General features: G+C 35.9%; 1 protein-coding gene across 2 annotated transcripts in view; it reads left to right on the forward strand.

Moving 5' to 3' along the window:
* The window catches only part of Sarm (sterile alpha and armadillo motif), a 132,644-nt gene that overhangs the window by 44,073 nt on the left and 72,826 nt on the right, over positions 1-15,745 (forward strand). The gene's annotated exons all lie outside the window — the stretch shown is intronic.

Below are 15,745 nucleotides of genomic sequence, written 5' to 3' on the forward strand. Positions count from 1 at the left end.
TTTATAAACTTTACAAATATTTGTGTTTTAATATTTAATCTTAAAATTAAAACAATTTATCCCGTGTGGTGTAACAACCAGCCCCTGGTGTGGGGTAAAAAGTTACATGTCTCTTTTTTCAGAATTTTTTAATTTATATAATTTCTAATGGGCGGTTAGATAAAATTATTATTAAATTTAAATCCCGATTAGTTACTGAATCTAGCAAGCCTAGATTCATTTATAAGAACAACATAATCAAAGAGTTGAGACACTTTATAGAAAAAATGTCACAACCAGCCCCGGTCTCCCCTACCTATAAAGAGGAAATATATATTATATAAATAGTTAGCTCGCGTGCATCTATAATAATTGAATAAATAAATCGATAGGATCAAACTATGAAGTAACTCGAAAAATTAAAGAATTAAGTTGTAAAATCAGTCCATAAATTTAATCGAAATAAAAAGTGGATTGCATGAAATATAAAATAATGTAAATCGAAAGATTTTTGAGACTTTAATTTTAAATAATGTTACGCAAAGCATACATTTATCTTACTTAGAAATATTATAGGCAATATAATGAATGTATATAATATGAAGAAATGAACGGAATATAAAGTTCGTTGTATTTCGAATAATTTATTCTTCATTGGAATATTTTCAAGTGTGGTTTGAATATTAAGAACGTTGTAGTTTTGCAACTTATTGTAAAATGAATGTGTCAGGGCCGTGCGACGACACGCGCTGCGCCCCGACTATATACACACAAATGCTCAATGAGTGTGCACGTGTTACATTGTATAACGTTTTACAATCCGCCGCCATCCCGGTGGGTGTCGGCGGCGATATGCGTCTCCTACGCTCTAATGAGAATTGATGTTTCCGACGATTACGTTTAATACGCCCCTCTTCCTCGCTGGAAGACGGAAATCGTCTTACACATCCTCACTCACGTCCGTCTCGAGGTAGATTCAGAATTATTGGACTCGCGATAATCGCGACACGTTGTTTGCGCAAAGATTTAGGAACTACATCGAATGCAAACGCCACTCTCTCTCTCTGTCAATTTTTGTGATAATTGCTAATCCATTTGCGGTGGTAGAAAAGTACATTATTCTGAAGAAATAGATTCTTCTTAGATAATAATAAATTTTACATGTAACATAATAGATAAATATATGCAGTACATTATTTTCTATCTTATGTTCTGTGATATTTGCCGTTGTTAGCATTTTTGCTTTCAAAATTGAGATTTATTTCATTTAATAAAGAAATAAATAGATAATTATACGAGACAAGAATGGGCAAATAAAAGAGTTTTCTCAAAAACATCTTGACTTCTGAAATCTGTGTTGAAAAAGAAAAAAGAATTTGCTTGTTGACTTGATTCCGTAAACCCGCTCCCCCCTCCCCCGCGAGGGCCGAGCCCTTCACGCGACCGACGAACGATCACACCGGCCGCATGGCAAATGGGACCGATGCGCACGAGTCGACGGCCCGCCGTCATTGGAACGATTTACAGCATTATCTGAAACTACTCAAAATTCAATTACCGATTCAGTCACAACCCAATTAGTCCGTGCCATCTAATGTTCAGGCCTTAGGGCAACATACTTTATTACCTCGCATGATTATTCCGTAGTTTAACGGGACACAGTCCGATTGGCTTCCATTCAAGAATTTATTCGGGTCTATGATTAATTCAAATCCTACTTTGTCGGAGGTTGAAAAATTACAATATCTTAAAACGAATCTGAAAGGTCATGACTTCAATTGGTTAAGCATACTCCGCTTATAGCAGAAAATTTCAAGAAAACTTGGTAGTCTTTGATAGCTATTTACGAAAATACGCGTCAACTGGTTGATACGACTCTTCAATCATTATTAAATCTGAAACGCATGACCAAAGAGTCTTTGACAAAATTAGAGCAGCTTTACACAACCGTGACGCAAATCTATTTAACTCTCGAAACGCTTGAACGTCCTATCTCTTATTGGGACGATTTGTTAATAGTTATTTGTGTTCAAAAATTAGATCAAGAGACTATGAGGCTATGGCAAACGCATTTAGGTTCAACTAAAATCCCTCTTACTTGGCAACAATTTTGCGAATTTTTATTTTCACGATTATCATCTCTTCAATCAATTGAAAAGTCTAGACAAGGCAAGGTTTTACAGCAATCAAATCCCTCTACAGCTAAAGTACATTTACAGAATAAAGACAATAAATCTTTAAGTAAAAGCTCTTGTGTGATTTGCTCGGAAAAGCATTTTACATCAGTCTGTCCGCAATATGTTAATAAAACCGTCGATCAAAAATTAGCTATCATTTCTAAACATAAGCTATGCTATAACTGCCTAGGGTACCATCGTGTATCCAACTGTAAAACAACGAAGCGTTGCCAAAAGTGTGGGCGGAAATACCACACTGCCATACATAAATTCAACTCATCATCATCCAAGGAGAAAGAAAATTCTAATTTAAAGGAGGAAACACTTCCAACCATCCCAAAGTCCAATGAAGCTAAAGTTCTACATTCATGTGTCAATGACGGCATAACGTCTTCTATTCTATTAGCCACAGCGCAAGTTTTGTTGATTTCTCCATTAGGACGAAGTATACAGGTCAGAGCATTAGTGGATCAGGGTTCAGAAGTATCCATAGTTACGGAACGCGTTACACAACAGCTTAGACTTATTAGAAAGCAATCGTCCTTCTCCCTAGTAGGCATAGGTGCACAAAAGTCCAATAAAACAAAGGGGATTACGTCCTTCACTCTAAAACCGCATTTCAAGTCAGAATTTGAAATCCAAGTCAATGCATATATTTTACCCCGATTAACGTCTTTACTCCCTTCAATTCAACATAACAGAGAAGCATGGTCTCATTTAAAAGATCTTCGACTAGCAGATCCCAGTTTCACTAAGCCAGGTTCCATTGATTTAATTCTAGGAGCCGATATATACGGATATCTCATAGAAGAAGGCATAGTTAAAGGAACAATTAACACACCCGTTGCTCAATTCACTAAATTAGGGTGGATTATATCGGGATTGACAAACTCGACGGGTAGGAATAATCAAATTCACGGGTATCACGTAACTATTAATGACGAACTACACAGTTTAATTAAACGCCTTTGGGAAATTGAGGAAATCTCTTCATCCAACCCCTCTACTTTATCAATAGATAAACAAGCTAGCGAAGACCATTTCATAAAGACTCATTCTAGAAACTCAGAAGGCAGATATGTCGTCAAGCTTCCTTTTAAAGAATTCCCTAAGAAATTGGGAGATTCCAAAGCTAAAGCCATTAATAATAAACAATATATTTGATAAATTTTCTAGCAATCCCCAGTACGCGAAATCTTACTCAGACTTCATTATTGAATATGAAAACCTTGATCATATGCATAGAGTCACGGATACTCAAAACGAACCAAATAAAGTTGACTACCTTTCTCATCACGGAATCTATAAAGAACAAGGTTCAAGTACAAAATTAAAAGTCGTATTTAATGGTTCTAGTAAATAAACCACATCTGGTGTCTCGCTTAATCAAATCCTTTATCAAGGAGTAAAACTACAACTCAACCTTTTTAATGTTTTAATTTGGTTTCGATTATTCAAATACGTGTTTTTCACCGATGTAGAAAAAATGTATAGACAAATTCGTTTGCATTCTGATGACTGGAATGTTCAAAGAATCTTATGGATGAATCCTTTAGGTGAAATCATTATTTTCGTTTTAACAACAATCATATATGGTCATATGTTCGCCGAACTTAGCCCTTCGCACGTTTGAGCAATTAATTAAAGACGAGGGACATAGATTCCTTCTGGCTATTCCCACTATGAGAAAAGGTAGATACGTAGACGATGTTTTTGGAGGAGCTGATACAATCGAGGAAGCTAATGAAGTTGCTATACAAATTGACCAGCTCTGCATGGCGGGCGGTTTCCCTTTAAAAAATGGATTAGCAATAATTCTGATGTTCTCAAATCGATTCCAGTAGACAAACATCTAAATAAAGAATCTGTTCAAATTGACAACTCGTCGATGGTTTACGCTCTTGGTCTAGCTTGGCAGCCATCTAATGATCAATTTAATTTCACGCTTAATTTAAATGAACCAGAAACTGTAACTAAACGTACTATTTTATCTACCCTTGCGAAACTCTTTGACCCCTTAGGATTTATATCACCGATTATGATTTCGGGTAAACTCATTAAGAATTATGGTCCAGCGGGCTAGACTGGGACGATCTTCTACCTCCGCATCTTCTTGATAAATGGACAACCTTTATTACTCAAATCAAAGAAGCTTCAAGTCTAACTTTCCCTCGATGGATTGGGTTTGATTACAAAAATTCTTTTGAAATTCATGGGTTTTGCGACGCTTCTCAGCACGCCATGGCTATTGTTGTTTTCCTTCGGTCAAGTTCTAACACAGAAAAGGTAATCATTAACTTTATCGCATCCAAAACAAAGGTTGCACCCTTGAAAAAATTAACCATACCTCGACTTGAGCTCCAAGGCGCTGCTCTACTCATCAAATTAATGAGTTCCGTTCTCCTCACATTAGATAGAGATGATTTAGGGATATTTGCATAGATTGATTCTCAAGTTGCATACCACTGGATTACCAATCATCCCTTGAGGTGGAAAGATTTTGTCCGTAATAGAGTAGCTTTTATTTAGGAAACATTACCGCGATGCAAATGGGGGTTAATATCTGGAATACAAAATCCGGCTGATCTAGCCACAAGAGGCATATCCCCTTCCCAACTAAACGAAAATTCTACTTGGTGGACTGGTCCTGATTGGCTTTCGCAATGTAACTCTGTATGGCCTAGGATATCTGTTCTGCCGGATTCTGTTATGGAAAATCTTGAAGAACGGGAAAAACAGGTTTCTACTATATCGAAAGATACAAGTTCTAACGTATGGGATCTTATCTCTAGATACTTAGCCCAGTAAAATGACAAAATTTGGAGAAAATAATACTGAGTAGGCTGAAACTTTGTAAACAGGCTTGTTTTAGCGCGGCGCGGCTACATCGGCGCAGTCGTGCAAGGCAGTTTACAGAGTGTTGCAGCAGCTGAAATAACGGCTTAATAAATTCTTGCGGCTGGATTATCTAGGAACACTGTGAATTACGCGTTTTTGTTGCGTCGCAAAACTACCGGTGTTTAAAAAAATTCTATCTCTGCTCCATTTGGTCGTACAGACTTGAATAAAAAACGAAATTGTGCGGAATTTTGTAAGGTACAATTTTTATATCTACATAAATTTCCGTAAAGTTGATATTTTCTGAGTTATTTGCGAAAAACTGGTTTTTTTTACCTTTTGGACCCTTCCTTGCCCGCAACGTAGCGTCTACACATGGGGACTTTTAATATATTAAATAGTACCCTAAAACAAGCCTGTTTACAAAGTTTCAGCCCACTTAGGCTGCGTTCGGGGAGCGCGCTATTAGCGCTATTGCATCGTTCTATCTTTATCGCTCATCAGGTGTAAAACAAGGATAGAATAAGCAAATAGCGCTGATAGCGCGTTCCCCGAACGCAGCCTTAGTATTATTTCCTCCAAATCGACAAATTTCGAGTCATTTTACTGGGCTAACTCTAATCTTAACAGATTACTTAGAATAACAGCATTATGTAAAAAGTTCGTTGATAGAATTAAAAGGGCTACCGGTTCTAATCCAATCCTTCTTATCTCTGTTAAAGACATGGAAAATACAAAACTGTTTTGGGTAAAACAAACTTAGACTGCATCATTCTCCTATGAATTTAAAATCTTGTCAAAAGAACAATCTCTCCCAAGTTTTAATTTATTAGCGATATTGATACTCCATTCATTGATTCTAACGGAATGATAAGAGTAGGTGGACGTTTACACAAATCACTCCTTCCAGAATCGTCAAAACATTCATTCATATTACCTAAAAACTCAAAATTTACCACCTTAATAATAGATGATGCTCATTCCCAAACTATGCACGGCGGTACTCAAATAACTTTGCCCTTTTTAGGACAAATCTATTGGATCGTTAAAGGTCGGCCAGTTGTAAAATCATTCATTCTTAAATGCGTCAAATGTACTATGTTTAGGCAAAACAGAGTTCAGCAGCTTATGGCTCCCTCGGGATCGAGTAACTCCATCTCGCTCATTCATGCATTCTGGAATAGACTACGCAGGTCCGAGTGTAGTAAAAACTCGGAAAGGAAGAAACGCTCGTACCTATAAGGCATATATCGCTCTATTTGTTTGTTTCTCACCCTCTGCAGTACATTTTGAGTTGGTTACAGATTACACTTCCGAGGCATTCTTAGCCGCTTTTAAAAGATTTACCTCCAGACGAGGAATATGTGCCACGCTTACCAGTGATTGTAGCACCAATTTCCAAGGTGCAAACAAAGAACTCAGAAAATTATTTTCAAATGCTTCTAGGGAATGGGAAAAAATAGCGTCAGTCTTAGTAGGGGACGGCACTCAATGGAACTTTAATCCTCCTTCCGCTTCTCACTTTGGAGGAAAGTGGGAAGCGGGTGTCAAGTTCGTAAGAACCTATTTAAAAAGAGTACTAGGAGATAGAATGTTAACTTATGAAGAGTTGAATACACTACTCATTCAAATTGAAGCGGTACTTAATTCACGTACTCTGTGTCCTCTATCGGATGATCCTGACGATTTATCCGTTTTAACGCCAAGACATTTTCTAATCGGATCAGCTTTATCTATAGTTCCAGAATCATCACTCGCAATGGTTCCTATCTCTCATCTTAATAAATGGCAACTTCTAAATCAACAACTAGAAGCCTTTTGGTCTCACTGGTTCAAAAATTATTTACAGAGATTTTTGGCTATATATAAATGGAATAAAATTCAACCTTCCATAACTAAAGGTTCTCTTGTGTTGATTGCTGACGAAAGGTACCCTCCCTCTAAGTGGCCTTTGGGCAGAGTTATCGAAACTCGTCAAGGACCTGACGGTCACACACGAGTAGTAGTAGTTAAAACACAAACGTCTAAATTAGAGACCAAAATATGTCCTCTTCCCATTGATACGCCAGAGATGTAATTAATTCGTTAACAAAGTTAAACAAAGGCGGGCGGAATGTTGAAAAAGAAAAAATAACTCGCTTATTGACTTGATTCCGTAAACCCGCTCCCCCCTCCTCCGCGAGGGCCGAGCCCTTCACGCGACCGACGAACGATCACACCGGCCGCATGGCAAATGGGACCGATGCGCACGAGTCGACGGCGCAGCAATATATTCCTACGTGCGCGATCACCGGAAGAAGACGGTGCTGGGGCGTGTTAGTAGTAGTAGAGATTCCCGAGCGGTAGCATACGTTTGTAAAGAGACTGAAACGACCGCTCTTATATCGAAACGCAATATTACGAGTAACGAAATCCTGATCCAAGTAAGAGATCTAATACAGGGATCAGTTCTCGCTGATATCCATAACCTCGACAACACGTATCGATTCAGTACTTTCCGATCAAGTAAGAGATCAGATACAGATTATTACCACGCTTGTCGCCATAGCATATTCTCATGTACGGCCAGAAGGAAGTTGTACACGGACGCCATTACTATACCGAGGTGGACTCGTCCATGATTATCTTTACGAGAGGGAATCTGCACAGTACGCAGTTACGATCGTACTTGAGCATACATACGAGGCAAATTACATCGCACAAGGTAACATATAAATCCCCCGACTGAGTAATATATGACGACTGTAATATCATTACAGCCACGTGTTAGCGAAAAAAGATGGCGGAAACTGCGGATCCCCCACCATACCTGGGCTGCGCAGAACAGAACGAAACTCATCACGAGGATTGCCTCACCTTATTTCCTTCCACCATGGGATCTATGTATGGTGGAAGGAAATAAGGTGAGGCAATCCTCGTGACGAGTTTCGTTCTGTTCTGCGCAGCCCAGGCATGGTGGGGGATCCGCAGTTTCCGCCATCTTTTTTCGCTAACACGTGGTTACGCAGTGTAGCATATGAGTAAAGCATGGCAATAAAAGTTGTTTACAGTTTACATCGTGTTATTAGAAAAAAGTGTTACTGTATTGTGATTGAATAATAAATGTGGATATATTGAAAAGTAATTCAATATTCAATTTTTCTTGTTTTTTAAGAAAATTATTATACGATGCATTACAATGTACTTTTTGCTTCCTGTTTTCCCATAAACAGGTGATTTAGAATAAAATATCAAGAGGGGATTTATCTTTTGTAGGGCCAATTTTCAGTTTTTTTTTAAGGTATTATACATTTTTGGCATTGGATTTCGGAAAAAATATTTATTCATCTTTCAATAATAACATTCAACATTTCTTATTATTAAAAATTTTTGAAAATTGGTTGTGGAGGGAACCGTTGAATGAAAGCCCAAAAGAAACGCCGTTAGTTATAAAATTTCATCTCTTTTTTAACTACTTTATTGCTATAAATCACAATTTTCAATGAAACATCCTGATTCTAGTCAATGACATAGCCAAATAAATTCTGAAGAGATTAAAAAAAAAAGGTAAATCGGTGAGTGATAATTCTTTTCTAATTAATTTCCTTCAATCAGCCTGATTCATTATCATTAATTGCAACTGGGTCAATAAAAAAAAAAGGAACAGTGGGGATTCAAACCCGAGTAAAAAATATACAAAACAGAATACGTGCCGCTACACCACTGACCATTTCTGAAACTATCTTTATTGTGACATGATTTATATTCATTAGCAATACTTGTTGACTGGCATAGTTTCGATTTTATTCATCAATTACGAATGCTTATTACTCGTCGATAGTCTTTTTTTCATAAGTTTGATTTATAATTTTTCCAAAATGACTTGTTTATTGGTAAAGAAATCTGTTTCCTCCAAAACTGATGCCATAGAAAAATATGGTTTTCTTATGGAAACTCGTATTCGTGATATTAATTCCATTCGTTATGAAAAATTAATAATTTTTCAGAAACGTAACTTTGAGAGATTTTCCTATCCATTCCTATTTGTTTGAATGACCGCTAGTAATGGCCGACAACTGTGCGGCGTTCTCTATTGGCTGTGAAACTTATGATGCGCATTGCCTCATCTTATTTCCTTCCACCACGATTACAGCCTTAAATCGATCTTTGGTTTCAGAAATATATCATCAGAAATATCGTCACTGAGAACATTGTATATGTAAACGGATTGCATCTTTGAACCACCGGATTGAAATATGTCTCGAGTTTATTGAGTACCTTCGAGAAGTTCTATAATAATAATTAAATACTTGTTCGTAATAGTAATATTCAATCTATTAATAATATTGCGCGCGCTCTTCCTTTTAATATTAACCGATTTAACTTCAATTTCTTTCGTAATTCATACGCTTCTATATAATATATATTTTTTCGATTCCTATTATAGAGATAAGTACTGTTTTATATTGGTTCATGTATATATTTGCGACAAAGTGATTAATGCGTAACAATCTTACCGTTATTTGAGAATGATAACCAATATATATATATATATATATATATATATATATATATATATATATATATATATAAAATTATGCTTTACTTCTCTTTTTATCCGTATTACCTTTAAGAAACAACATTTTATGCGTTATCATTCACCGCTATGACTTCTATTGTATTATCCTTAATTCACAGATAATACTCAAGTATTATCAAGATGATTACGCATTAATCCCCCATATATCATTAAGAATTGTTTTGATTATTGCACGTTTGTTATCACATAAGGATTCTTATTTGATATGTTCAACGAGGTTATTTCTACGGATATATATTATGTTAAAAATACAAAGGAATAATCAAAGGCTACTATAATTAAAAATAAAGAAAACTTACTACCACAATTATATAATTTACGCTTACACGAAAGCCTTCTTTTATAATAAGGTATGTATTTACTTAATGCAACGGATTTTACACACGTTCTTCAAACACTGTGCGTTTAAACTTGTATTTTACACTAGTGTCTGTAATTTGATAGTTATAAGCTCGCACGGATGACCTTAAGATCAGTTACTTGATGTAAACTGAATATGCATTACTTAGTCCGCAATGACGCTGAAATGAGAAATGGCCAAACAATTTCATGACGCATATCGAATTTATGCAAGTGCGTATTGCAGCTGATTAAGATTGTTAGAAATGATAGAAAAAAAGATTTTGTTTCGACGCATTTTGCATACCAATAATTAGACATTTATTACTATAAATAAAAAAAGCTCTGTTGGAATTTAATGAAATTATATTATAATTGAAGATATTTTTATATTGATTAACAATGAGAGAGGAGATATATCATAAAATTGTTCTTTTAAAGTAATATTTTTCCTTATTATTAAGTTGTGTATATAATTACGTTTTAAAAATAATATATATTGCATAATATTCTCGTCGAATAACAATAAAAATTTTTAGTTTTAATTTTTTTTTAAGATATAAATCGACTTGTTTTCTTACGTATATAGGCTTGCTTGATGAATTCACAGATTGCTTAGGTCGCGATTGGCAATTGGACGATAAATGACTCGACGAAGACGGAAAGTGCGATTAATTTCAGTCGCCGCTGGCGATGTTCTCCCGCGCGAGATTAATTATTTCCGGGATACAAAGTGTTGCATACTTTGTTGACAAAGTAATAATGATATATTCGTGCGATCCATAGATTGATACAGCGCGAGGCCTCGCGGATTAAATAATAGTCAGCTATATGACTAGAACTGATAACTTCGCAAATTGTTGTAACACTGTGATCTAACGTTGAAGTATGTGGCTGTATAATTATTTATATTTAATTCCTCTTGAAGGCAAGAATTTATTTCTTAGACGAATAAACAAATAAGTAATATATATAAATTGTAAAAATAATTTATTGGGAATTAATAATTAATTGAACAGGAAAATAGAAGTAAAATTGCATAATAAAGGATAATGATATGTTGATACACATTCTTAATCGTGTCATTTAAAATAAAGCAAACAAAAATATTTTCAGATATAAATTTTATATTAGAAATCCGATGCCAAATGAAACATATAAATAATTAAAACAAATTATTAAATAAATAATTTATTAAAACGAATAAGTGCTCTATGATTGTTTTAACAAAAAGATCACTAAAAGTTTGCTTTGCGAATTTACTTCTGAATGCGTTATTAAGACTTAAAAGGTTTACCTTTATTTCTCCAGTTACTTAGTTAAGGAGGTTCTACAGATAATGGATGTATCTGAAAATTGGAAAAAACTTTATGGACGTATAAATTGAGATGCGAGAAAAGTGCTCGAAAAATTTTAGCATCGGTTACCATGTAAAAATTTGCAAAAATGAATTTTGAAATCACAGTTTTTAACATAAGCTACATACGGCAGAGGGGCTCTTGGAGACAGGAAACGAGATATTAATTATATAAAGACGACCTACCATAGATTAAAAAAACAGAGCTCTTATAGATCTTAATCTAACCTTTTCAGAAATATCGAGAAAAACAAGGGTTATTGCGTAAAATTTTGTGATATTGGCTATTGAAACAGGCCATATCACAGTTCACGTAGCGTGCTTCGAATAACAAGGGAGATTTGGCAATGTCGCAGCGACTGCACCCGCGCGAAAAGTGTACAGCCAGTACAGCACCACAGTATGACAGCACCTCAAACTTAAGCACCTAACGTTTACGAGCGCTTACGGAGAAGTACTCGCTCTAGAATTATGTGAAATTGTGAAATAACCACGGTCATATGAGCAGAACTGTCAAGTTCGCGACGTTACCACATTTTCTTCCATTATAAGCCGCCAGAGTCAAAGGAACACTTATGTACACGATATTTTTAATTATTCCTCGCTTCGACTAATATGGGTATGATATAAGCTCTAACGTCATCAAAATTCACGAAAATATTTTATGAATACTTAGAATCGATGAATTTGAAGATTTTCTCTTCATCTCTCAACTGACTAGAGAGTACCTGTAGAACCTCCTTAAGGGGATCCTGCAGCTGTATGATTTACCGACATTATCGTTTTTCGATGGATCTTTTAATTGGCTTTACAGAATTGCAAGTTTTTGGTCTAGAATTAAAGTACGCACAAAAATCTAGGGCAGAAAACGCGATTTTATATCAAAAACGCCAAAAAATTAAAAATGTTACTTATTTGGGCACATACGCAGCTGTCACCTGACGACAATATTTGCTTAAAATAAAAATTCTGCAGTTTATACATACATAATTTTTATCATCTGCCCTTGGGAAAACATGTAGGAATAATATCGTGCAAGTAGAAGTAAGATTCAATGCGTACAAAAAAAGATCCATCGAAAAATTATTTTAGTAATGCAAATACGGATGCAAATGACAAGAAGAGCAGCAACAGTAGTTGCCGGATCTTGCGAGAGATGGCGAGCAATCGAAAAAAGGACAGATGTCATTTCGTTAGACAAAGACAGATATAGGGAAAACAAAATTAGAAAAGTTGACATTATCGACATCGAGGAAGTTCGCCAGTCACTGCAGGATCCCCTTAATAGACACCTACTTTTTACATTTTGATTCCTGTCAATCATCTCTTTGTCTCTCGAGGCTTCGTCGAACTCCTACGACGATGTAACTTACAAATTAATCAGGGTGCAGAAGCGTTATTTCGCTCTCTGCTGACACACGCTCATTATTCTTTCTCGTTCATCCAGCTAAACAAATGACGGCAGTTAATTAACGAGCGAATTACAGGATCCTTGTCTCTCGCTCTCTGCTCGCGGCAAACAACGATTCATATGTATAACGAGTACGAGCCTCTCGCGAATCTTATTGTGTACACCGAATGCACCTTTGTTTAATATTCGCAGTATTGTGCAATGTCGTCAAATATGTGTGTCCAGACGCATTAATTTAACGCGCTGCAGATTTTTCAAACCGAAACGACGGCTCGCAATTCAATGGAAGTATCATAAAAGCCCAATGAGAAAAGCTAAAGCTTTCATGCGATGAAAAATGACGTTTGTTTCATCCGTTTAATCTTTTCAATAGCACAGTTTCTCAATTTAAAGTTCGAAAACTTGGTTGTATGATGATTAAAAATAAAATTGTGAAGGAAATTATTATCAGATATTGTTACTCTCATTTTACCATTATTTTATAAAATATGTTTTTTTTATCGTTTGATTTTTCATCGCGATTATCTTCCGATATTTCGAGAACAGATTTATTTTAACTGCGACGCCATGAAAAGCATGAGTCACATCCGTGATTACCGTGCGATGCACGTTTGACACGATTTGTGCCGCACTCGGTTGACGAAAGGAGGAAAGTCCCGCGGATCAGTACCGAGAATTCCCCCGTGAAGTTGATCCGAGGTAAAGAAAGCAAGCCGGATGTACATATGAACTGGATACGTATATGAACGAGAAGGCGTTGGCGAATGCACGCGCGTTCTGATTATGGAATTGAAAATCATAAGTGTGTGTGTGATTACATTAACATTTTAAACAACAACCGAAAATCTTCTTTGATAAAATATGTCATATTAAAATACTGAAATATATTTGTAATTATAAAACAAGGTAGATGTGAGCCGTTTCTCCTCACAATTTAGTAACGCACAATACGTTACGTAATAGAGTTTAAAATGTCGTGCACGACATATCTACACAAAGAGAAAGAAAAAAAACGGAGGATGGACGGCTCGACACACTCACACACACACACACACACACACACTATCTATTCACATACAAACTATAGCTGATATCATTGCAAGAAAGCAAAACTTATATGAAATTAAATGAAGAACAAAACTGTTGAACATTTACGTATTTTATGAATATCTTGAAATCATCTGTAGACAATTAAATTGTATTACTTACAGTTAGTATCATAGTTTATATCTTTATTAAGTAAAGTCCTATTCCAAAAATGTTCGAAGAATCCGCAGATGGAAAAAGAAGTACAGAAAACACACATACACACAAACATTGTAATATTCTTTATTGATCTTGAGAACGCACTTTGCTTGGCGCCAGCCATAACTTCCACACAATCCGTTACGTAAGCGCAGTAACTTAAGAACACATTATTAACAGGTTAGCAGCACAGCCTCAATGTTGATAACAATCGATCACTTTGTGAAGTTTTTACGAGAATACCGAGTAGGTGTTTCTCGGTTATCGAGATCTTGATATCGCGAGATTGATTCGAAAGAGGAAGAGAGAGAGAGAGAGAGAGAGAGAGAGAGAGAACAAGGGGGATTAATCATTTTATCGTTTCCATGAATTTGCTTCGATCGAGAAGTGACATCGGGCAGCGCCAATGAAATTAGTGCACGTAGGCGGAACGCGACGGAATCGAGAAAATTTGCATGTCGCGAATGGTATTAAAAAAAAAATGTCCATGTCGTGTGCCGTGAGAACTAAAGTCTTGAGATTTCAGATAAGAAAACATTCTGTAGTACAATTCTAATCATTCATAAGAAATTACCCCTCTTTCATTCTTTGGAAACAAGAATTTTTGAATTTTTCTTAAAGCATAAAATAGTTTTGGGTTTAATTTTTTTTAGCTTTTAATTATATTTAATAAAATGCGCAATTTATCTTTTACAATATATATGATATTTGGTTTCACGATAACTAATAAGAAATTTTTTTTTATATTTATTTATGTTGTACGCTTTAATAACTCTCATTTATTTTACATTTTTCTTACTTACTTTAACATTATGCATACAAAAAAATTTACCTAATTTCGTCAATTTAAATAATATTTCAATAAAACTTCCAAGAACTGTCATGTACTTCCTTCGCTTTCACATCGCTTAAACATAAGATACAGCAGTCATGCATCGGCGAAATAACATCTAAGCTCGGTAAGAAGCACGAGTGGCGCGGGAAAGCAAGAAGACCGCGAGATAGGCGTCACTTTCATCTAATCTTACGCGTTTGGTTTGTCGAGCAAAACCAGCCGACACAGCCAGACTTTCCCGCCGGTCTTAATGACCGATGCAAATGTGCCGTCATTAGGCCTTGTTGGGTTCATTTTACTACTATTTGTCTTTATAGCTCTCCACGGCTTCTCGTCGTCGTCGTTCCCTTTACGTAAAGAAATGAGAATACTCTTTTCGCCACTGCCGGTCGATCGCGACCAGCAGCCGCGAAACAACACGGCACTCATTGTCAGTGAGATCGTAAACGCTCCTACAAGACACGACCGTTAGCCTGATGAACGCGTTTAGACCCCCCTTATCCTTTGCTCCCCGGCTCTGGTGTTATTATGCTGAAATGGAATTGACGAATGACGCTCGGGGACGCGTATACACTCGTAAACTTCAAGCCTCGTTGCGAGTTTACGATGCTAAGCACGCATAAATTTCATATTAATTTAAACGTTAACTTGCGTAATCTTACACGAAGTATAGAATGTTGTGGAAGTTTAAATTTAAATATGGAATCGAATTGAAGACGACACGGATAATTTATTTTATTTAAATGAAGTTGAAGTAATATCTTTGGAAAACGATAAATTTTGTATATCTGTGGAGGTATCGTTTCTCAATTTAAGATTTACATGTTACATTATATAACTTGAATTTTACGTCAAGATATTATGAATTAATTTGCATGGCATAAACTCGTAGGCATACATTTTTATGATCTCTTATGCCCATTTCTACCAATGTAGATTAACTTCAATCTCGATTTAACTTATCTTCTATCTTTTTCTAATTCTT

Source organism: Temnothorax longispinosus, chromosome 9, assembly GCF_030848805.1.
Source record: "Temnothorax longispinosus isolate EJ_2023e chromosome 9, Tlon_JGU_v1, whole genome shotgun sequence".
In the NCBI taxonomy this organism is placed as follows: Eukaryota; Metazoa; Arthropoda; class Insecta; order Hymenoptera; family Formicidae; genus Temnothorax; species Temnothorax longispinosus.